The following is a 25,598-nucleotide window of genomic DNA, read 5'->3' as shown; positions in this document are numbered from 1 at the left end:
ATCTCCAACTGCGGTCCGAAGGACTTTCTGAATGGCACGCGCCGAAAGAAATTTTTAAATCATTTTTGTCACTTCTCATTTGGTCTGTTTCATGAAAACGGTTGCCCATGCCTGCTACAGATGCTTTCGCGTTAGCTCGACTTAGCCACTGTTTATCGAATAACTCAGTCAGTGAAACTCACTGTACTGGGATATAATCCACGCAATTAACCTTACAGCGATGCAGTATGTTGTTGAGTGGCGGGTAAACTTTCGTCAGCTGCATTGAAATAATAAAGCGAAACGAAAACCGAGGGGGCGGTGGTGGGTGGGTGGCAATAGGTCTTGTTTATTTACTCCTGTGAACTTTGTGTGAAAGGATAGGTTTGTGCATAGATTTGTTTGAGTTGGAGCAGGAATTACGTGTATGTGAGAAAGATTGTGCGCCTGTGTGTAAATCTGTAAGAGATTGTGCATTTGTATGTATGGAGAGGCAAGCGTGAAGGGAGGAGTAATGGAGTTAGTGTGAGTGAGAGAGAGAGAAAAGTGAGTATAGGAGTAAATGAAAGACGAGAGAAAGATTTAGATAGATAGATAGTGCGAGAGGGAAAGAGAGGTGAGTGTGTGTGTGTGTGAAGTAAGGTAGGTAGGTTATTGACTGAGAGCGAAAATATTTTGTGGTGGGAGGAAGAGGAAACTGGTTTGTTTTGGGTTTGTGTAAGCACCAGATGGAAAGGAAAGAAAAAAAGTTGTTTGTACGTCAAGCCAGTCATTTATACGTACAACAATACAATCAATCAATTTTTCTCTCTTTCTCACCCTCTCTCTGTCTATCTGTCACTCTCTCTCTCTTTCTCTCTCTCTAACACATTTCAATCCATGAAAACCGAAGTTTGTAACATCCAGCGTAGAACCAGACTGACTGACTGACTGACTAACTTAGAAAAAAAAAAACAAAAAACAGAAAGAAAAAACACCAAACCATCCTGCACAGACAATCTAGCAGCAAGCTGACAGGTTGAGGAACAGTAGCTTCGTTTTCATGCCATATTAGGGGAGCTGAGAAACTCCAACCACTGTCTGTAGAACTGGTATGCAACTGGCTTGGCGACCGGTTTTTGGTGTGTGTTTTTTTTTGTTTTCAATCTCGTTGGTTGGCTGGTTCGGTTAGATTCCGCTTTATCGTATCTGTTATATGATGATGATGACGACGATGGTATAGTTAGTACGAGTTGAATATTTTTTATTATATTGATCTTGGTGAGATAAGATAAAGTGATCCATTTGCAGGTTCCATATTCAAACTGAACAGAAGTTGTATGAGGAGGACATAATTCTTTTTTATTATACATACACATATATATATATATATATATATATATATATAATATATATATATATATATATATATATATATATATTATATATATGGAAGAGAAAGGAGAGAGAGAGAGAGTGAGAAGAGGCGATAGCTGATATGATCAGTATAGAAAATATAGAAAAACTCAAAATTCTTCGTTTAGGACTAGGTATCTCCCTTTATATCCAGGCGCAGGAATGGCTGTGTGGTAAGTAGCTTGCTTACCAACCACATGATTCCGGGTTCAGTCCCACTGCGTGGTACCTTGGGCAAATGTCTTCTCCTATAGCTTCGGCCTGACCAAAGCCTTGTGAGTGGATTTGGTAGACGGAAACTGAAAGAAGCCTGTCGTGTGTATATATATATATATATATATATATATGTGTGTGTGTGTTTGTGTGTATGTTTGTGTCTCTGCGTTTGTTCCCCCCAACATCGCTTGACAACCGATGCTGGTATGTTTACGTCCCTGTAACTTAGCGGTTCGGCAAAAGAGACCGATAGAATAAATACTAAGCTTACAAAGCTTAGTCCTGGGGGGGGGGGTCGATTTGCTAGGCTAAAGGCGGTGCTCCAGCATGGCCGCAGTCGAACGACTGAAACAAGTAAAAGAGTAAATATCAACAGGCATATATAATTTGCTTTCTGTCTTTCGCATCGGTCTGTGACAGAGACTAAGTCCCACATATTCAGAATCTATCCTCGCGTCTTCATTCGCCTCCCCCCTCTCTCTCACAACATACACACACTTGAGAAAGAGAGAGAGAGAATTGCAATATGCTGTTACCATTCTACCTCGTTCATTACCCACTCTTTTATAGAATCACGCAAGATAAAAATTGACTCAGTTGGGCGTAGGAAGGAAGAGGTGTGGCCTGTGAAATTACTTGCTGTTGTGAGTTGTGAGGAGAAAATAGGCGAACCAAAACAACTCGGTGCACGAAACTCTCGTCCCACGAGTCACTTTATAACTTCTGCCAATTATAACGATTATATATATATATATATATATATATACGCGAGAAAGAAGCAACAAGAATGGATAGGTTTTTAGTACGATCGTTCATACAAGGACAGGTTTTATTAAAAGTTGCAAGATTACAGCATATAAACGAGTCCCGTACTCATCAGCTAAAATACATGTAAGTTCTCTAGACATCCTAGTGTTTGAGGCTATACTCATGAAGTAATGTAGATAATTAAACAGATTTCTAAAGTTCATTAAAGTTCTTTAAAGATGATGTACAGTCTTATCACAGAATTTTAAAAAAGTTTTGATAGCATCACAGAGAAGGTGACCTAATCCATATGAATTTCCATAGATATGATGAGGGATTATATACTCACAGAAGACAAATTTATCCATTGTTAATTACCACGAGGTGGGTCTCAATTCCTGCTTATTAGCATTACAGAGAGGGTGAATTAATCCTTTGTATATATGCACAGATTCCAATGGTGTAGATGTAAATTTCCAGAGAAATGGAGATGAATTTCATATTACAGGCGATAAATTTTACAATGGTTGAACACAATGAGGTAGGTATCAATCCTTGTTATATGATTAGGTGTTTGCCTAACAAGGATTGATACCTACCTCATTGTGTTCAACCATTGTAAAATTTATCGCCTGTAAATATGAAATTCATCTCCATTTCTCTGGAAATTTACATCTACACCATTGGAATCTGTGCATATATACAAAGGATTAATTCACCCTCTCTGTAATGCTAATAAGCAGGAATTGAGACCCACCTCGTTGTAATTAACAATGGATAATTTGTCTTCTGTGAGTATATAATCCCTCATCATATCTATGGAAATTCATATGGATTAGGTCACCTTCTCTGTGATGCTATCAAAACTTTTTTAAAATTCTGTGATAAGACTGTACATCATCTTTAAGAACTTTAATGAACTTTAGAAATCTGTTTAATTATCTACATTACTTCATGAGTATAGCCTCAAACACTAGGATGTCTAGAGAACTTACATGTATTTTAGCTGATGAGTACGGGACTCGTTTATATGCTGTAATCTTTGCAACTTTTAATAAAACCTGTCCTTGTATGAACGATCGTACTAAAAACCTATCCATTCTTGTTGCTTCTTTCTCGCTTATAATCACCCCACATTACTGTATTGTTAAATCAGTATAGTTTTTTTTGGTGCATCTAAGTTAGGTACCATATTCAAGTAAATTTTTTAAATTAACTTGAATCTTTATTGCTCTTTGAATATATATATATATATATATTATACACTCATTTATTGAGTTCTCTATTGTGTTTGTTTTACCAAACTTTTCTCTCTGGGTGTGTGTATATATATATACATACATACACGTACGCTGGCGTACCTCAACTTACATCGGTAATAAGTTTCATGACATGACTTAATTCGAAAAATTACGTAACATGAAAATTAAAAGAAAAATAATCTTATATTTGTTTTAATAATGGTTTATATATATATATATATATATATTTTTTTTTTTTCACGCGTATTTTTTATTTATTTGATTTCCCACTTCGGTATTGGTTTTTTTTTTGTATTCTACAATTTTATACCTTTAAATGTATTCGCTCGGGCCGACGTCGAGTCGAAAAAGACGTAACTCGAATTAACGTAAGCTGCGTTATCCATCCCTATATATATATGTTGTATAGCGCGCGTGTATATTTATATATATATACACGCACACACCTACACCCTGGTGGAAATATGACTTACTACTTGTAGGTGTGAATAATTTAATCACCCCTCCCCCCTGCTCTCTTTTTGTTCACGTCCCCACCCATTCTCTGGGTGTACTAATTAATATCTTACACGCAGAAAAACACAATGACATGTGGTTAAACTTCTAAAAACTTAAGACCCAACTTTCTTCATTCCTCCTACATAGCAAATCTCACGCCCTCCCCCTCTCGCTCTGTCTCTTTATATCTAACTCTATATCTCTATCTCCCCCTCTCATGTTGTCTTTCTTTCTATCTCTGTATCTCACTCCGTCTTTCACTCTTACGGTTTCTTTCTCTCTCTCTCTCTCTCTCTCCACCTCCGTCTCTTGCTCTTACTCTCTTTCCGTTCCTTCATAGTATTTTTTTTTTCATATCTCTCAGTTTACTCCTTAGTTCCGACGCGAAGTGACGGCTATTTTACCAGCAAAACTGTGGATACTTAGGAACTAAGGAAACAAACGTACATTAATATTTATTATTATCACTATCTTAATAATTAACACGTTCTCTTTTCTACTTTATTTCAAACACAGCGGAACACAAAAGGTGAGAAGCAATTTAGTCAAAGCGTACTAATGCGCGTTGTTACACACACACACACACACACACACACACACACACACATGTTTAATTTTGTCTGTCGGACAAACGAGTACTCGATACCATTGTAGAGATTAATAATATATATAGTTTTTGTTTTGATCGGGTCACTCTGTTGCTACTGTGAATTTCATCCGAGAGTACGTAGATAGGGTAATCGGGCAAGTTTTAAGACTAATTCGACCAACGTATATATATATAAGGCGATCTTTCGTCTCTAGTAGACCTTTCCGTCGATTTCCGTAAAAAAAAATTTTTTTTTTACATATGGGCTTGCGGGAACTTTTGAAGTAATGAGAGCGAAAGAGACTAAGAGAAAGCGATTGTATGACGAGGGAAGTTCTTTTGAAGTTACCGTGCATGGCAAGCATTGATGTACATGTGTGTGTGTGTGTGTTTGATGGGGTGTGGGAGACAGACAGTATGTTGTGTAAGTGAAGTGCTTTTGTTAGTGTGTGTGAAAGAAAGAGATAACTGAAATTTTTTACTCGGTGTATGTGTATATGCATGCATGTATGTGTGCGTGTGTATGTATCTATGTATATGTGTGTGTAGATCGCATCGCCATATATATATATATAGTGTCTGTGTGTGCGTGAGAAAGAGAGAGATGGGTCAATTATTTTACATGCTTACGGTTCTGTAAATAAACATTCTTAGGTACTACTTAGAGAGTTCCCTACGCATCTACGTAACTCTAAAACTAACCCTGACCCCTAACGAGTGTGCACTGTAAGAACAAATCGTTACGGAGATGCATTAGGACCTCTATATTTAAGTAGTGCCCATTCTTATATGTATTAATCTGTCATTCTTTTTTTCTCTCTCTCTCTCTCTCTCCAGGCAAACTTGAGCTAAGAGTAGGATTACGTACCGTACTTGGTAAGTAGAAAACGATTACTATTATCATATAAGATGATGATGATGGTGATGATAATTAGAGAAGTAATTGCATCTAATTTAGGCACAAGGTCAGCACTTTTGAAGGTAAGGGGTTAGGTCGAAAGCATCGATCCAAGTGTCTGGTAGCGATCACCTAAAATGGAGGATATAATAATAATAATAATAATCCTTTCTATAACAGGCACAAGGTTTGAAATTTTGGGGAGGGGGATAGTCGATTACATCGACCCCAGTATTCAACTGGTACTTAATTTATCGATCTCCGAAAAGATGAACGGTAAAGTCGACCTCGGCGCAATTTGAACTCAGAACGTAACGACCGACGAAATAATAATAATAGTAATAATAATGGCTTCAAGTTTTTGGCACAGGGTCAGCAGTTTTTGAAGGGAGGGGGTGAAGTCGATTACATCGACCCCAGTACTTAACTGGTATTTATTTTATTGACCCCACCCCTCCAAATAGATGAAAAGCAAACTCGACCAACAATAATAACAATAGGAATTATTACATATGTCGCATATAATACACACTGGTTACCTTTACACTTGAAAATACTGTATTTGTATTACCCTTGTGGCAAATAAAAATATCATCATTATCACTCTCCATCATTATCATCGTTATAATTGTCTTTGTACATTGAGTTTGATAGTCATTTTCTTGGGTGGGGACTGGAGTAAATAAGTACTTGTCATATACATTAAGACCAGTTATATTACCTTCACCCCCGCCCCATCCAAAGTTGTGTCCTTGTACCTGTGAATGCAGTGGTATTTTTTTCATTTCATTCGTTTTCTTTATATCCTACCCCTGATATATTTTGTAACCTGTCCTTTTCCTCTGTCACTTTTCTGTGTTAACCCATTAAGTCCCAAGGCGGCGAACTGGCAGAAACGTTAGCATGCTGGGCGAAATGCTTAGCGGTATTTTAGTCTGCCTTTCCATTCTGAGTTCAAATTCCGCCGAGGCTGACTTTGCCTTTCATCATTTTGGGGTCAATAAATTAAGTACCAGTTGTGTACTGGGGTCGGTCTAATCGACTGGCCCCCTCCCAACAAATTTTGGGCCTTGTGTCTAGAGTAGAAAAGATTAACTCATTAAGTCCCACTGTCCTATAAATAGGACACTAAATGAAAACATTAAATAAGCTATATCACATTGTCTCAGTGTCCTATTTATAGGACACCGAGTATTTCCATTTCTACTTGAAGTAAAGAGTCTTAATAATTGATTTTTTTTTTTTTCATTTTAGTCTATTTTCAATCATCTGTGAAAATTTTAAAGTAATGTTCAGAAATTTAAGTAGTCTGGGACTTAATGGCTTAATAAAGAAAAGGTCATTGCTTCATGGATTGGTGGAATCGTTTGAGCATCGGAACTTCTAATATCTTCTGGTTTCAAATCCTGTCAAAACCAGTTTTACTTTTCATTCCACCAGAGGCTATAATATAAAATACGAGTCAAGTTCTGGGATTGAGTACCCGATTACCGTTTTTACTCATCTTTAAAGCGCACCCTTTATTTAGTGTTAAATCTTAGTATATTTTCTCCCTTCATTTTCAAACTTTGCCCCATGTTTAAGTGGTACATAAAATCCAGGATAAATTATAACAGTAAATTAAAAGCAATTTACTCCCTCTAAATTTCAAGCCTTGCATCTATGTTATAACCAGTTTCACCACCATCATGAGAGTAGTAGGTGATGGAGAACACCTTGCCTTTCGTTTTCATTTTCTTCACGTATCATCCTCTGATGATATTTTGCCAACTTCAATAACGTCTGAGTTATTTTTCTTTACTTCCGCCATTTCATTACTTGTTGGTGTATATGTGTGTTTGTGTATCAAAAAGATATAAAAATAAGACAACCTACATGCCTGTAACAGATGTATCTATTACACATGCAAATACACACACACATACACACAGAATCTCTGAGTAATGGAAGGATTGCTTAGATGAGTAACTTCAGAGAGAATTGCTGAAATATACCTGTAAAAGCATTTATAGCAAAATGGTAAATGGATGCTGTGAATATAACATTTTTTTTGTATCCATCCCACTAGCCAACAATCCTTACACACAACTGTCACCAATACACAACTTGCTCATATATCAGCATCATCTGTCCATTTTCTTTATATGTGTGTGTGTGTGTATGTATATATATATATATATATATATATATATATATATTTGTGAAGACCTGTTGAGGCAAGTGAAAATCAAATCAAAACAAATCAAAATAGATGACATCAATGGAATTTGTATCTTTGTGGTACCAGTGCCGGTGGCACATGGCAAACAAGAAAACCATCCGAACGTGGCCGTAGCCAGTACCGCATCGACTGGCCTCCGTGCTGTGGGCACGTAACAAACACAATCCGATCGTGGCCGTTTGCCAGCCTCATCTGGCACCTGTGTCGGTGGCACATAAAAACACCATCCGAGCGTGGCTGGTCTGCAGCTTGTCTGCACCTGTGTGGCGGTGGCACATAAAAAACACCATCCGAGCGTGGCCGTTTGCCAGCCTCGTCTGGCACCTGTGTCGGTGTGGCACATAAAATCACCCACTACACTCTCGGAGTGGTTGGCGTTAGGAAGGGCATCCAGCTGTAGAAACACTGCCAGATCTGACTGGACTGGTGCAGCTTTCGGGCTCCCCAGACCCCAGTTGAACCGTCCAACCCATGCTAGCATGGAAAGCGGACGTTAAATGATGATGATGATGATGATATATATATATATATCATCGTTTAACGTCCGCTTTCCATGCTAGCATGGGTTATGTTTGACTGGGGGCTAGGAAGCCAGAAGGCTGCACCAGGCTCCAGTGTGATCTGGCAGTGTTTCTTCAGCTGGATGCCCTTCTATATATATATATATATATATATAATATATTTGTTTATATGTATATTAATATATATATGTGTGTGTATATATGTATATATATATATATATATGTTTATATGTATATTAATATATATATGTGTGTGTGTATATGTATATATATATATATATGTTTATATGTATATTAATATATATGTGTGTGTATATCATCATCATCATCATCATTTAACGTCCGTTTTCCGCGCTATATGTATATATATATTTGTTTATGTGTATATATATATATATTTGTTTATGTGTATATATATATTTGTTTATATGTGTGTGTGTATTTATATATTTGTTTGTGTATATATATATATATATTATATATGTATATATATATATATAATATATATATATATATGTATATATATATTTGTTTATATATGTATATATATATATATTTATATATGTATATATATATATATTTATATATGTATATATATATTTGTTTATATATGTATATATATATATATTTATATATGTATATATATATTTGTTTATATATGTATATATATATATATTTATATATGTATATATATATATGTATATATATATATATATGTATATTTCTTTGTGTGTGTATAAATGTGTGTATGTGTTCAGTAAGGACCACTTAACTACTTGAAATTCAGTCACGAAAGGACGTGCTCCAGCCTCTTGCCTGCAGCTACCTTGTCTTCTCGCTCATTCTTTTTTATTGCTGCTATAACAGCCTCTGTTCCTTAGATGCACCACTCAGGCACCTGAAAACTTTTTCTTTTCCACCTCCTGTCACTCTCAATGCGTTGAGCCTTCTTGTCCCTGCACTAATCATTAATGATCAGTCCTTTTCCCCCACCCCCAGGAATATCATCTCTCTCGAATCTTCACCCGCCTATTGGTGTTGATCTGCAGCAGTGTGACTGGAACATTATTGGTAGGCATTAGCCACCTGCATCTTCGATGGTCTGCAAAGCTAATAGATGTGGTCTTTTCTTCAGACTCTACAAGGGAAAGAGAAAGATATATAAACACAGGCATGACTGTGTGCTTCAGAACCTTGCTTCCCAACGACGTAGTTTTGGATTCAGTCCCACTGCATGGCATTTTGGTTGAGTGTCTTGTACTACAGCTCCAAGCTGACCAATGTCTTTTGTGTAAATTTGGTAGATGGAAACTATGGATAGCTGTTATAAGCAAACACACACACACATGCATCCCCCACACTTCCTGACAACCAGTATTGATTTGTTTACATCCCCATAACTTAGCAGTTTGGCAAAAGAGATTGAAAGAATAAGTAGAGATTTTGTATGCCTTTCTTGATGTCACCCCCTCACCTGTTTCCAGTTGAGGTATAAACTTGCCTCATCCCCAATCTATTGAACAACAGATGGTCTGGATATGGTGACCCAGAGAACTGGAAATAAATTATATCACTTAGATAGGACATTTGTTTACAAAGATTGCACAACATCATGGTATGTTAACGAGCCTGGGGCCTGGATATGCTTCCCTCGTGGACAGCAAGCAAAGGACACCATCTGTATGAATGGACAATGAGGCTTTTGTTTACACTCAACGAACACAAGGTAAAGGTGAGGGGAAACATGAACTCACATTCACATGATGGACTTCTTTAGTTTAGGGTTGTCGCGAGCTCTAGGAATCAAAAGGCTGGAGCTGAAACTGGTTTCCATGGTGACTATAACACTCCTCTCGGGACAGGGTGCAGGTCCATTGCAGGACTAACTTGGCTGAAACTCATTTACCACTGAGTGAACTGGAAGCAGGGCTGTGGAGTCGGAGTCAATTAAGGGGTATCTAGAGTCAGAGTATAATAAACCACAATCACTTAATTATATAGAGGAGTCGGAAACTTTTAAGAAGTAGCTGGAGCCGGAGTCGGTAAAACTATATCAACTCTGACTCTTTGTTCTTTAATATAAACTGGTTATAACATTAAGGCCTACTCAGAGTACAAGCATATGCATATGCTTTATGAGGTATGTAGATCACAGTCACTTAATTACATGAAGAGGAGTCAGAGTCAGCGCTAATATATGATTTATAAAACATGTGACATATTAATAAAAATCTGTAAATGTACAACCATCCAGATTTTTGAGTACCTTATTATATAATACCTGTACATCACCTCCAAACCTTGTAAAATATATATATATATATATATCGTAATTTTACAGGTATAACTGTGTGGTTAAGAGGCTTGCTTCCCAAACATGTAATTTTAGGTTCAATCCCACTGCATGGCAAGTGTCTTTAATTATAGCCTTGGGCCCACCAGTACCCTTGTGAGTGGAGACTGATAAAATATGTACCAGGCTTAAAAGTTCTTCAAGGCAGTGCCCCAGCATGGCCGCAGTCTAATGGCTGGAACAAGTAAAAGAAAATTTTCAGACCTACCATTTTTCTGGGGCCAATTAATGTCAGTCGAGTACAGTGTAATTAATTATTCCCTTCTTTTAACTTTCAGGCCTTGTGCCCCAGTGCTTTCTGTTCTGTGTTCAAAATCTTATTGAGGTCAACTTTGCCTTTCATCCCTTCAGCATCAATAAATAAATTACCACCCAGATACTGGGGTTGATGTAACCTGACAATGCTTAACACCATCCATTCTCATGATCCGAGTTCAAATCCTGCTGAGATCAAATTTGTCTTCATATTTTTGGGGGTTGATAAAATAAGTACCTGTAAGAGCAGGACACTGGGGTTGATGTAAATGACTTGCCCCCTTCCAGAAAATTTTAGTCCTCGTGCCTATTTAGAAAGGAACATTATTATTATTATTATCAAAGGCAGCAAGCTGGCAGAATTGTTAGCACACTGGGTGAAATACTTAGTGGTATTTTGTCTGCTGTTACATTCTGAGTCCAAATTGTGCCAAGGTTAACTTTGCCTTTCATCCCTCTGGAAGTGGGGGGGTTGATAAATTAAGTACCAGTTGCATACTGGGGTCAATCTAATTGACTGACTCCCTTCCCCCCAAATTTCAGGCCTTGTGCCTATAGTAGAAAGGATTATTATTAAAGTGGCAAGCTTGCAAAGTCATTAGCACACTGGTGAAGATGCTTATAAAGGCACTTCTTTGAGGTTGACTTTGCCCTTCATCCTTTCAGGGTTGATAAAACAAGTACCAGCTGAGCACTGGGGTTGATGTAATTGAATTAACCCCCGGTCCCATAAAATTAGTGGCCTTGAGCTCTTTCATAAAGATCTCCCCATCCCCATTATTTTGCTATCCTGCTGGACAACGTTCCACCTCCACCATGTAGATATTGTCTATCATTCCATGTATAAAATATGAACTTTTTTTGTCTTGCAAGTACTTGGTGACCCTGTCAGTGCAGGTACCACTTAAGAGCACCCAGTCCACTCTGCTGAGTGGTTGGTGTTCGGAAGGGCATCCAGTTGAAAAAAACCTTGCCAAAACTGATCTCACCTGTGCTTGTGCAACATAAAAAGCATTAAGTCCACTCTGCTGAATGGTTGGTGTTAGGAAGGGCATCCAACTGTGAAAATCCTGGCAAAACAGTTACAGAAGTCTGGTACAGGCTTCTGCCTGGCCAGCTCTTGTGAAACCATCCCACCCATGCTAGCATGGAAGGCAGATGTTAAACGACGATGATGATGATTAAGATGTAGCTTATTGGTAAAAAGTATTAATGTGTGTGTGTTTGTTTTATTGGAATAACTATTTTCCAGGGTTGATGAAATTGAAGAATGGTGTTTGAGTGTGAATGGCTAGAATGGCGACATTGTTTATATCAGGGATCGCAAACTTTTATACCCCAGTATGTCAATGTTTTAATTTCATTTTTAATCATGTTATCGAAGAATCACATATATGCAGGCGCCTATCTAGGGTAAATGGTGCCCAGGGCAAGCATCAAAATTGCATCCCCGCCCCAACCAAAAAGTGGCTTAATTAAAAAATTATCTTGGCCAAAGTTGCACCCGCCTCAAAGTGGCAACCAGGGCATGTGTCCTGCTTGCTCCACCCTAGCTAAGCCTCTGTGTATATGTATATGTTGCATGGCCTCAGTGCTAGTCTGGGCAAGATTATTTTTGAGGAATACTATCAGTTGCCCATTACATACAAGTCTCCCTAGGCATAGCTGTGTGGTTAAGAATCTTCTTTTACAACCACATATCTTTGGTTCCAGTTCCACAGTGTGGCACTTAAAGTAGATGACTTCTGTAGTTTCAGACCAATCAATGCCTTGTGAATTTGGTGGCAGAAACTGTGTGAAAGCCTGAAAGCTGTATGGAAACTGTATAGAAGCCTGTTTCTGTGTGTGCAAGCATATATATGGCACAAAGGTTATGTTATGAACTTAACATAACCATTGTTTTTCCTTTGTCATTTCTTTTTCGTATTACTGCTCTAGAATCTACAGTTCTATATTTAAGAGATGAGGAATTATGTACAATACTTACATTATTTACATTTGATGGATATTTGTCCTCATCTTGTTTGTTGTTGACACAACGTTTCGGCTGATGTACTCTCCAGCCTTCTTCAGGTGTCTTGGGGAAATAATGTACATAATTCCTCATCTCTTAAATATAGAAATTTATTATCTAATCGGTACGGAGCCGACATGAGACTTAAATGGGGGAAAGAAAGAACCCTTTAGGAATGAGAACCCAGGTTCGAAATTTCCTCGAGCCCTGAAACATTGTGTTAACAACAAACAAGATGAGAACAAATGTCGAATGTAAATAATACTCTAGACTTATCTGACACTTTTTTCTGAAACATATATTGAGTTCTACACCAGTTATTAGCCTTGCTATGCCTAAGTGAAAATATACCCCCACACACACATACACATGTGTGTGTGTGTGTATATATATATATATACATACATTCACGTGTGTATCTGTGTTTTTTGTTTTTTGACTTCCACCAGTTGACAACTGGTGTTCGTTTGTTTATGTCCCCATATCTTAGCAGTTTGGCAAAAGAAACTGATAGAATAAGTGACAAAGTTTAAAAAAAAAAAATAAGTGCTGGTGTCGGTTTTTTTGACTAGATCCTTCAAGGCTACACTCCAGCATGGCCTCAGTCCCACAACTGACACGAATGAAAGATGAAAAGTTATGCATGTGGTCGGAATAACTGACATTGTCTGTAGTGATGGGGGGGGGGGAGAAAAGTGTGTGTGTGTGTGGAGGGGGATGTAATGGTTATATGACCATGACTTTAGTGATTGTGTCTGAGTGTGTGGATCAGGCTGGAATAAGTATTTCCGTGCTAAGTGATGTCAGCAATCAGGGATTGTGTGTGGTGGTGGTGGGGGTAATGACTAATAGTGTCTCCAGTCAGTTGTGTTATTTACGTTTTTAATGTTCTGTGGTGGTGTTGTATATGATGTGGACTGGGTGGGGGAGGGGTATGTTTTGTGTGGGTGGCTCGTTATTGTTTTCATTTACTGTTATCATTGGATTTCCTTGCACAATAGAGCTTGTTGTTGAGGAAGGTCTTTTCACACAAATATGTGCCTACGCAAGCAAAACCATGTGCTCACCCACCCATATACATATGTATACACCATTTTGTTATATGTGTGATGTCTGGGATCCGAGCCAGCTGATTCTGTGACACTGGTTCAATTCTCCTGTTGAGCTATTTTCAGTTCATTCACTCCGCTTAGCTAATAATATTTCTTACAATTATCTCAGTTTTTATAAGAAATCAGCCATCATCACCATCATTGTTGTCATCCTTGCCATCATCATTTGTCTCTCGATTGCAGTGGTTCCCAAACTTTTGCGGGCTACCGCCCCCTTGACAGCCGGATCACATTCCTAGTGCCCCCCCCTCCAACTAACCATCACAAACATTGACCACTTTCTGAATCAAATTCAAAGCAACTGTAATTCACAAATAAAACTTAACCAAATGAACCCATTATTTTGTTATGAATCGCTACCCCATTATCGCCCCACTTTTCTTCAACGTCCCCTTGGAACTTTCCACCCCTACCAGAGGGGGCAATACCACCCACTTTGGGAACCATTGCTATATTGTAGGATACACTCTAACCTCTTGCCTGGCACACAGTCACTTCTCTCACTTTTATTCCCTCTTTCAGCTGAGAGGTCTTTGTCTTGATGGCTACTTGGCAACCTCATTGGTGCTTGTGCCACATAAAAAGGACCTGTTGGTGTCACAGGAAAAGCACCCATGTTGGTGCCGTGTAAAAAGCACCTGTGCAGGTACCATGTGAAAGTCACTTGTGCTGGTGCCATGCAAGGAGCATTCATTCTGGTGCCATACGATAATAAGCATCCATTCTGTCCCATGTAAAAAGCATCCACTACACTCTGTTAAGTGGTTGGCATTATGAAGGGCATCCAGCCATAGAAACCATACCAACACAGACAAATGGTGGATGGTGCAGCTCTCCAGCTTTTCAGCTCCTGTCAAACCGACTAATCCATGCCAGCACGGACAATGAACATTAAATGATGTTGATGATGATGAGCATATCATCATGATCTTTGTTGTCATCATCATCTGTCTTTTTTCCTTATGTGCATGGGTTGGACAGATTTCAAGCATATTTTTCCCTGTAGCAACATATACCAACTTTTTTATGGTTGGATGACCTCCTATCACCAATCATTTTGCAGCATGGCCTGGGAACTGTTATTTCTCTCTAGTCAGTTGGACAAATAGAGGTTCCTTCAATAAGTACCAGTCTTAAAACCAGTGATTGGTATAATATCATACTGTACTCTTCTTTCAAAATGTCCAGTTTTGTGTTTTTCTTAGGAAATCTCATCATCCACTCTTGTATAACTTTTTTCCAGGTCTCTTAGAGCTCTCTTGTGATATGAAAGGACTCATTGTTCAAAGAATCCTTTGACCTCTGATTAGCCATTTTTGGTGAATTGTCATTAGTAAATAACTCTTTCTGATCTCTTTGAGCTTAGATATGAAGAATTCTTTCATCTGTACATCAGCTAAACCTATCATGTCTTTATTGTTGAGTTGCTATCCTGAAATTTAAGATTTGGTCTTTTTAAGATCTTGTTCCTATGAAGAAAACACTGTACACTAGTTTGTGATTAGCTTAATTTTGTAAAGTCATTAAATAGTGTATATCTTTTATCTTTACTTGTTTCAATCATTGAACTGCAGCCATGCTGAGGCACCACCTGGTGGGGTTTAGTTGAATGAAAACACCTCTGGATTTACTTTGTAAGTTTGGAACTTACTCTATTGGTCTTTTGTGCCAAACTGCTAAGTAATGGGGGCATAAACAAACCTACACTGGATGTCAAGCAATGGCAGGGAACAAACTTAAACACAAAGACACACACACACACACACAACACACACACACACAACATATACGCAGTTTTCATCTGACAGGGCTATAGTAGAAGACACTTGCCCAGGGTGCCACACAATGGGACTGAGCCTGAAACCATATTTGATTACAAAGTTTGTTTTGTAACCACACAGCTACACAACCTTGCCTTGATCTTGGTTAATTTGTAAGTTTTTCTTTTTCAAGGCTGCAAAGAGGAAACTTATCTGCTGTTACTGATATTTTAACTGTAAATATTTCGTATAGCAGTTCTTATTTAAAAAAAAAAAAAAAAAAAATTTTTTGACGGGAGCACTTTATGCCCCCCCCCCCCAATCATCTTTCCTTCAGTAAGCTCTATGTTGTTGTTTCTACTGTTTGGTTGCTTGACTACTTCACTCATAAACAGGTGGTAATGGTGCTGGTCTTGTGTAGGTGTTGTTGTTGAGGATGGCAGTGTGGTGGTGTCAGTAGTTCTAAGTTGTGTTGCAAGCACCGTGCTTTTAGATCAGTTTGCATTTTAGCTGCTACTGGCAGACAACTTACCATTCTGCTACTAGCAGCAGCTACTTTCAACTATTGCCATAGGCAACTAGAAGAGCTGGTATTTTGGAACAGGTGTGGGATGGGCAGAGAGGATATATCCCATAGTTCTTTGTAATGATAAATGCATCTCATAAATCCCTTGTGAATGTGAACTTGAAAGTTTAAGGCAGAAGAAATAAGGCAAAAAATAAACTGGAAATTAAGAAAGTATGGCAAGAGTTACAAAGTGATTCAATGTTCTTGAGTTCTGCCAATTAAAAATAATGTATGTCTGTTTGTCAGTGTATGTCTTTAATCTTTTATCGTTTGCTTGTTTCAGTCATTAGACTGCAGCCATACTGGGGCACCGCCTTGAAGAAATTTAGTTGAATGAATTGACACCAGTACTTACTTTTAAGCCTGATACTTTATCTATCTCTTTTGCTGAGCTGCTAAGCTATGGAGATGTAAACAAACCATCACTGGTTATCAAGTGGTGGTGGCGGGGACAAACACAAAGACACACAGATATATGTCTATATATGTCTACCAGATCCACTCTCAAGGCTTTGGTTGGCCCCAGGGTTTAGTAGAAGACACTTGCCCAAGGTGCCATGCATTTGGACTGAACCCAGAACCATGCAGTTGGGAAGCTGACTTCTTGCAATCAGCCTAGAAACAATTTAGCATTAAACTGAAGAATTATTTGATACTTTCTGGCGAGTATGCATTTATTATACTTTTACAAGGAGAGTGGTGACAGTGACTTCGAAGTTTCAGTTTGCTAGACAACTATATGTGTACCTGTTCACGTATATATATATATATATATATTATATATATATATATATATATATATATATGCACATGCACACATATATGTGCATCATCGTTGTCGTTTAATGTCTGCTTTCCATGCTGGCATGGGTTGGATGGTTTGACTGAAGACCGGAAAGCCAGTGGGCTGCACCAGGCTCCAATCTGATCTGGCGAGGTGTCTACAGCTGGATGCCAACCACTCCGAGAGTATAGTGGGTCCTTTTTATGTGCCAGTCAAGCGGTACTGGCACCAACCACGCTTGAATGGTGCCTTTTATGTGCCACTGGGACAGGAGCCAGTCAGGTGGCACTGGCTTGAATGGTGTTTTTTATGAGCAAAAAAAAAATGTACAGATATATACATACATACATCTTTCAGTTTCCAGCTACCAACTCCACTCATAAGGCTTTGGTTTGGTTAGCCCTGGTGCCACACAGTGGGACTGAACTAGGAGCCATTTAATGGACAAGTGAATTAATAACTTACACAACCATGACATTTGAGTTTACGTTAAATTTGACAGTTTGCATAAAAGGAAATAACAAAACAATATCCTATCTAAAAATAAAAGGATTTTAGAAATATAAATTAAAAAATATCAACAAGATTATGGCTGTGAGATAAGTTTGCTAAATGGAGCTACCCTCAACTTCAATGATGACCTCAAAGCAGCTTCAGAACCTAACACATGTGTTTTTCACTGTATCCCTGGGAAGATCTTCAAATGCCTCCTTGATCTCGGTCACCAGTTTAGTCTTGAGCGGCTGGTGTCTTTCTCAACTGCGTCCCATACATAGTAACCAATGGGACTACAATCAGGGAAAATGGGGGACCAGAAATTGGGGCTGCTGAAATCCTAGAAATTCTCTGGCAACCATTTCTGATTCGTTCCGCAAGAAGCAACCCTCTCTAGCCAGGGTTTGACCACAGTCTCCAGTAACTTTACATAGCCGTTTGAATTGAGCCTAAAGCCCTGCACAAAGATGGAGAGTGGGCATGTCACCGTCACTGGGGACACACCCCAAAACCACCACAGTTTGCTGACCATGGCTTCATAGTCTCCGTTGCAGCTATCCATGTCATGTCTTACAGCTTTTACAGGTGTTCACAATGCACTGAGTATCAGTTATGATATTGGCATTTTGATACCAGGTGCAAATCATCATGATACAGGTAACTCTTTGCCAATATTCAAATGGCTTCCAACCCTCCGTTTTGCCTAACCTTTTCTCCACTACAACTTTGATGTTTATGTTCTCCAATGCTCTTTTACTCTTTGACTTGTTTCAGTCATTTGGCTGTGGCCATGCTGGAGCAAATTGAGGAAATTGACCCCAGGACTTATCCTTTGTAAGCCTAGTACTTATTCTATTGGTCTCTTTTGCCGAACCGCTAAGTTACGGGGACGCAAACACACCAGCATCGGTTGTCAAGCGATGTTTGGGGGACGAACACAAATAAACATATACACACACACACATATATATATATACATATATATACATATATACAATGGGCTTCTTTCAGTTTCCATCTACTAAATCCACTCACAGGTCTTTGGTTGGCCCAAGGTTATAGTAGAAGACACTTGCCCAAGGTGCCATGCAGCGGGACTGAACCCAGAACCATGTGGTTGGTATCACCAATACATTAAACTATTTCTGTAAAACAGATGAATTTCTCAAATTTAGCCTCTACACATATATACTCGTCAGAGTACATTTTTTCCATACATTATGGTAATATTCATGACTACTAGCCAATAGGCCCCATGTGCGGTCCCTTGGTCTGCTAGGAATAGTGACCAAATCTCTTTCAAATCACACTAGACTGTCTTCAGACAAAATAGACATATTAGGCAAAACAGTTATTTCTAGACATAATAAAAAAAAAATGAGATGGCTATGGTTGGAATGTCTACGATCATAGGTCTATTGAACCAGGGCTGACTTGGCATCATGAATACCAAATATGCCAATACCACCATTGACAATAACAAAAGCAATAATAACTACCTCAGCAAGATATCTCTCTGTGACTTAATCTGACCTAATTTCTGTTGAGCACTGTGTTGGGATTGGTTGTGTCTAAAGGATAAATAAACCTTCACCTGTATACACTCCTGTGATTATTTAAAACAGGTAGTCTGGTCTACATTCCACTGCCTTCTCCACCCACCCATTCATCTACCCAGCAGCTGGGTATAAAATCTATCCTGTCTGCTTGTCTGTCTGTCTTATTTTCATTACAATGCTAAAACGTTGATTGCTTGCTATATTACACACCTATGTTGCTACCTGTATAGAAATCACCACACCATATTGCACTCGGTAAATGTTGCTGCAACACTGCAAATGTTATCTCACTACTATGTTTTATATACAGCGTATATGCCATGGACACACGACCTAGTGGTTCGGGTGTTGCACTCAGGATTGCAAGATCCTGGTTTCAATTCCTAGACTGGTTGGTGCATTGTATTCTTGAGCTTCACTTTGCTCTGTGATTTTTTTCAACACCTGACATGTGGTTCACCGCCACCTATTCAGGCAATGTTGATTTGATGGAGGGACTGATCTAATGTACAACACATACATCTGATCACTATAAACAAATTGTTTGTGCAGGTTGTTTGGCTAAAACTGAGAACTCATCCGTTGTCTTCAACCCGCACATAAGCTGACTCACTGTTTAGGCCGAGGTGAACATTTTTAGGCCAAAAACATTGGTTTTAATATACCAGGCATATATCAAGATGGCGTAAGTGATAAAATTGTTAATACACTGGGCTAAATGCTTAGCGGCATTTCATTTGTATTTATTTTCTGAGTTCAAATTCTGTTGAGGTTGGCTTTGATTTACATACTTTTGGTGGGGGTTGTTAATATAAGTACCAGTTGATCACTGGGGTTTATGTAATCGACTCACCCCGCCCCTTTCCCCGAACTTGCTGGACTTGTGCCAAAATTTGAAACCAATATGTCAGGTATATAAGCTGAGAGCAGCATCATCGTCATCATCATTATTTAATGTCTGTTTTCCATATTGGTAGGGTTGGACAGATTGACACAAGAGCTAGCAAGGTCAGGAGCCACACCAGGTTCCATCGTTTTGGCATGGTTTCTATCAGGGCTGTGGAGTCGGAGTTGTGGAGTCAGAGTCAGAAACAAGGAGTAGTTGGAGTTGGTAAAACTATACTGACTCTGACTCACATTATCTTTATTCTTTAATATAAACCAGCTATAACATATAGCCCTACTCGAAGTACAAGCGTATGCATATGCTTTATGAGATATGTAGACCACAATCACTTAATTACATAAAGAGGAGTCGGAGGTGCCAATAGTAGAGGAGTCAGAGTCAAAGTTTTTTGTTTTGACTCCACAGCCCTGGTTTCTTTGGTGTATGCCCTTCCTAATACCACCCATTTACGGAGTGTACTGGGTGCTTTTTGTGTAGCTCCAGCACTGGTGCCTTTTACATGAGACCATTGCCAGTGCTTTTTGCGTGGCACCATCGCCAGTGCCTTTTATCTAGCTTCACTACCAATTGATCTCGAGAAAAATTTTGAAGTTAAAAAAATTATGAACAAACTTCAACTGAATCTTTGCGACTCATGAATTTATCGTAAACATTTTGCCAAATGTGGTAACAATTCTGCTGACTTGCCACTTTAACATGCTTATGTATTAGAATGCAAAATGTTCCCCTCTCACGGAAAGAAAACTTATGAGATCGATATTGATTCAATTGCAAAGCATTCTGGATTTCCCTTCTTTTGTCTTGCTTTAATAACTGTTTATTGCTTTTATATCCTTCCATAAAAAAAAAAATTTTTTTAACTTTCAATATGTTGTGGGCTTCCATAACATACAATTCATTTGAAATGTTAATAATATGATTCCATTTGTTGTTCGCTTATTATAATTAGATTTTTATGTTACTTTTATGCTTTTGGTCACAAGAGGAAACAGAGAATAGGAGAGTGTGAGAGAAGCTGCTATACACAACATGGATGATTGATGTGTGTGTGTGTGTGTGTGAGAGAGAGAGGGAGGGAGTTGATGTGAGTTGACTGGGTTTTAGTGATTGTGTGTGTGTGTGTGTATGATGTGAATAGAAATGAGATAAATTAAGAGCAATAATGACAGACGATTGAGAGAAAGAGAGAGGCAGAATGAGAGAGAGAGAAAGGAAGTTATTAACGTTTGTCCTATGAAATACAGAGAAGAACAAGTAATAAAAGAGAATTACTTAATAAGCAAAACTCCAAACTTGAAATAAAAGCAATAAAACTGTGATGGAAAAAAAAAAAAAACAAAGAAAAAGCCAGAAAGCAAGAAGAGCAATTGTCTCTCTCGGTTTGATTTGTGTTTGTAATGGTTGTAAAAAGTTGTTGAAACTTGTTTTCTATCTGTGCTGCTTACATGGGGGGGGGGGCTGATGGGGGCTGGCAGCGGTGGCGATACTGGTGGTGGTGGTGGTGTGGTGATGGCCTTTAGTGGTGCTGGTTGTGATACGGCTGCTGAAGATGATCTTTAGTAGTGGTGGAATTGGTATCGCCCATGGTGATAGTGATGATGATGGTGGCAGCACTGATAGTGACGGTTTTTACTACTGGTGGTATAATGTTGGTGGTAGCTATTCTCATGGGAGATAGTTTTTTTTTAACAATTACTGGTACTGATGAGATTAGTTGTTTCTTAGCCCCAGGACAGCCCTGATCTGATTAAGCAGATCGATGATCAAAAACATTCCATCTGAGCCTGGAGTTTCCAACTTTTTCTATTCCATTGACTCTTTGAAAGCAAATTTATTCCCATTCCAGTTCGTTCAAATATATATATATATATATAATTATCATTTTTATTATTATTCTATGTTTGACTTTTGCTTTACATTTGCACAAGCTGGCTCCAAGTCTCACCCAGAGACCTCAAGAGACAACAAGTTGGAAGTTCATGTTGGTGTTATGCCTAGGGTGCCATATATTTGGTTTTGTACTTAGAGTTGTACTAGTGAATGCCTAAAAAAACCATACGAAAATTATGTTTGTTTTAAAACTTGAGATTACATAGAAAGTATTTTGCGATTATTATTATTAACTTGTTGAGTCTAGAGAAAGGGACACTGCAATAGAGAGATGTTTTTGTTTCACTTTTGACACGTAATACTGAAATAGTGGAGAAGATATGATATTGCTGTGGGCTCGCACTAGGCATAGAGTTAAAAAATTTGGGGGGCCTATGACACTACATGGACTCTAAAGTAAGGCATGTGTAAAATTTGAATGAAATTGGTTGTGTAGTTCTCAAGTTTTAGGGATTCACGCAGACAGACACACATTCTCGTCTTATATATATATATATATATATATATATATATATATATATAGATGGTCACAATGCAATAGAGGGCATTAAAACATTTGGAGAGATAGACAATACAAAGGCAGACAAGAGAAACAATAATTAGGACAGACAGAAAAAGATGGGTCATTCTTGGCTTTCTTTCATCAGTCAGTCAAGTCCCAGAAGTCATGACCATTTCGGACAGTTACACTTGAGATGGTTCGATCTGGTTGCTCCCCAAAAAGTCTCAGCTAAGAGCATTAGATCCCTTTGTAATATATGTATATGTGTATGCTTGTGTGCCTGTGTTTACTCCCCCACTCCCAACATCGCTTGACAACTGATGCTGGTGTGTTTACATCCCCGTAACTTAGTGGTTCAGCAAAAGAGACGGATAGAACAAGTACTAGGCTTACAAAGAATAAGTCCTGGGTTTGATTTGCTTGACTAAAGGCAGTGCTCCAGCATGGCCGCAGTCAACTGACTGAAACAAATGAAAGAATAAAGAATAACGATGAACAGATATGAGACCAAACACAGTCTTCTGAATCAAACTTATGCCATTAACAGCAAAATCCGGGTAAAGAGCCACCTCTACCACTAAACACATCTTTATTAGAAGCCAAAAGGCCTTTATGTGATTGTTTGATTTGCTGGAAATCGCAGCTAAATCTTCCTCAAATCACACCCCAATGTCTTAGTAAAAAAGATGCTAGATTTGTGCTTCCGGGTTCACTGCACATAAAGAGAGAGTAAGATGGCCACCAGGGCCAGATTTAGGCATAAGTTAAAGAAGCTACAGCTTAAGTCTTTACAGTCAGCAGAGGCCTTGAAATAATTAAATGGTTCTTATTGCAAACCGCATTCATAAATAAAGCATCTGTGATGTATGGGTTTTTTTTTAATTGTATTAAAAATATATATAAATTATTGAAAATACATAAATAAATAAAGTACCGAAGTGGGAATGGTTATTATTTGTTTAGCTTTGAGACAATTAAATTTGGTCTAGCCTAGCTACAAGTTAATTCGACTTAAGTTGTGTCTCCTGGAACCAATTAACAACATAGAGTGAGGTACGCCTATATATATATATATATATATATATACATATATCTTAGGAAGAAGGGAAGGTGAGTTTGGTGCAGAGGTACATAAATCGAACTAAATAGCATAGTACTTTTGTTTGACACTGATTTTGTTCATTCGAAGCCAATATACATACATGCACAATTATGTATTTTAACACACACACACACACACAATAGGCTTCTGCATAGTTTCTGTCAAGCAAATTTCACTCACATAGCATTGGTCAATCCCAAGACCTTGGCAGAAGTCATTTGACTCAAGTTATACACAGTAAGATTGAACCTGTAACCATGTAGTTCTGAAGTGAACTCGTTAATCACATGGCCATTTCCCCTGCCCATTGGCAGTGTTAGAGTCAAGCTTTTTCTGTAACTTGACACCGTTTCACAATGGTAAAACATCTGGCAGGGTTTAACTTTTAATTCCTGCTGTGTGTTTTTCCTATGTTATTTATGAGCATCAGAATTTGTTTATATAGCGTGCTTGTGTACTTGCGCATATATGTGTGTGTGTGTGTGCATGGGTGTGTGTATATGTGTAATATGTGTGTGTTCACGTGCAGATTTCTGTATATGGCTAACTCTTCAATGCAGACCTGATTTTGAGCGGTAGAGAATCAAGAGTAACGGAAAGCCTTCGTTGCTCAGGTAACTGCTGTAAGCGCTTGCAGGGAACACACATACACACTTACATATACACACAGAAATATACATATACAAGTATGTATGTATGTGTGATCATCATCATTGTTTAACGTCCACCTTCCATGCTTGCATCTGTGTGTATATATATATATATATATATATATATATATATATATATATATATATAGATGGTCACAATGCAATAGAGGGCATTAAAACATTTGGAGAGATAGACAATACAAAGGCAGACAAGAGAAACAATAATTAGGACAGACAGAAAAAGATGGGTCATTCTTGGCTTTCTTTCATCAGTCAGTCAAGTCCCAGAAGTCATGACCATTTCGGACAGTTACACTTGAGATGGTTCGATCTGGTTGCTCCCCAAAAAGTCTCAGCTAAGAGCATTAGATCCCTTTGTAATATATGTATATGTGTATGCTTGTGTGCCTGTGTTTACTCCCCCACTCCCAACATCGCTTGACAACTGATGCTGGTGTGTTTACATCCCCGTAACTTAGTGGTTCAGCAAAAGAGACGGATAGAACAAGTACTAGGCTTACAAAGAATAAGTCCTGGGTTTGATTTGCTTGACTAAAGGCAGTGCTCCAGCATGGCCGCAGTCAACTGACTGAAACAAATGAAGAATAAAGAATAACGATGAACAGATATGAGACCAAACACAGTCTTCTGAATCAAACTTATGCCATTAACAGCAAAATCCGGGTAAAGAGCCACCTCTACCACTAAACACATCTTTATTAGAAGCCAAAAGGCCTTTATGTGATTGTTTGATTTGCTGGAAATCGCAGCTAAATCTTCCTCAAATCACACCCCAATGTCTTAGTAAAAAAGATGCTAGATTTGTGCTTCCGGGTTCACTGCACATAAAGGGAGAGTAAGATGGCCACCAGGGCCAGATTTAGGCATAAGTTAAAGAAGCTACAGCTTAAGTCTTTACAGTCAGCAGAGGCCTTGAAATAATTAAATGGTTCTTATTGCAAACCGCATTCATAAATAAAGCATCTGTGATGTATGGGTTTTTTTAAAATTGTATTAAAAATATATATAAATTATTGAAAATACATAAATAAATAAAGTACCGAAGTGGGAATGGTTATTATTTGTTTAGCTTTGAGACAATTAAATTTGGTCTAGCCTAGCTACAAGTTAATTCGACTTAAGTTGTGTCTCCTGGAACCAATTAACAACATAGAGTGAGGTACGCCTATATATATATATATATATAATATATATATATATACATATATCTTAGGAAGAAGGGAAGGTGAGTTTGGTGCAGAGGTACATAAATCGAACTAAATAGCATAGTACTTTTGTTTGACACTGATTTTGTTCATTC

At 38.2% G+C, this 25,598-nt stretch overlaps 1 protein-coding gene across 3 annotated transcripts in view; it reads left to right on the top strand.

Moving 5' to 3' along the window:
* LOC115216398 (putative ferric-chelate reductase 1) overlaps positions 1-25,598 on the top strand; it is a 107,589-nt gene that overhangs the window by 15,079 nt on the left and 66,912 nt on the right. For 2 of the 3 annotated variants that reach the window (XM_029785698.2, XM_036506590.1), the window contains one exon: positions 5,524-5,562. The gene's annotated coding sequence lies outside the window, so the exon portion shown is untranslated. Of the gene's footprint in view, positions 1-4,444; positions 4,627-5,523; positions 5,563-25,598 lie in introns of those variants that run through there. The other variant, XM_029785697.2, reaches the window with a different exon arrangement.

Source organism: Octopus sinensis, linkage group LG10, assembly GCF_006345805.1.
Source record: "Octopus sinensis linkage group LG10, ASM634580v1, whole genome shotgun sequence".
Taxonomy (NCBI): domain Eukaryota; kingdom Metazoa; phylum Mollusca; class Cephalopoda; order Octopoda; family Octopodidae; genus Octopus; species Octopus sinensis.
The sequence above is the reverse complement of the archived record's forward strand: the minus strand, read 5'-3'. Positions and strand labels throughout refer to the sequence as shown.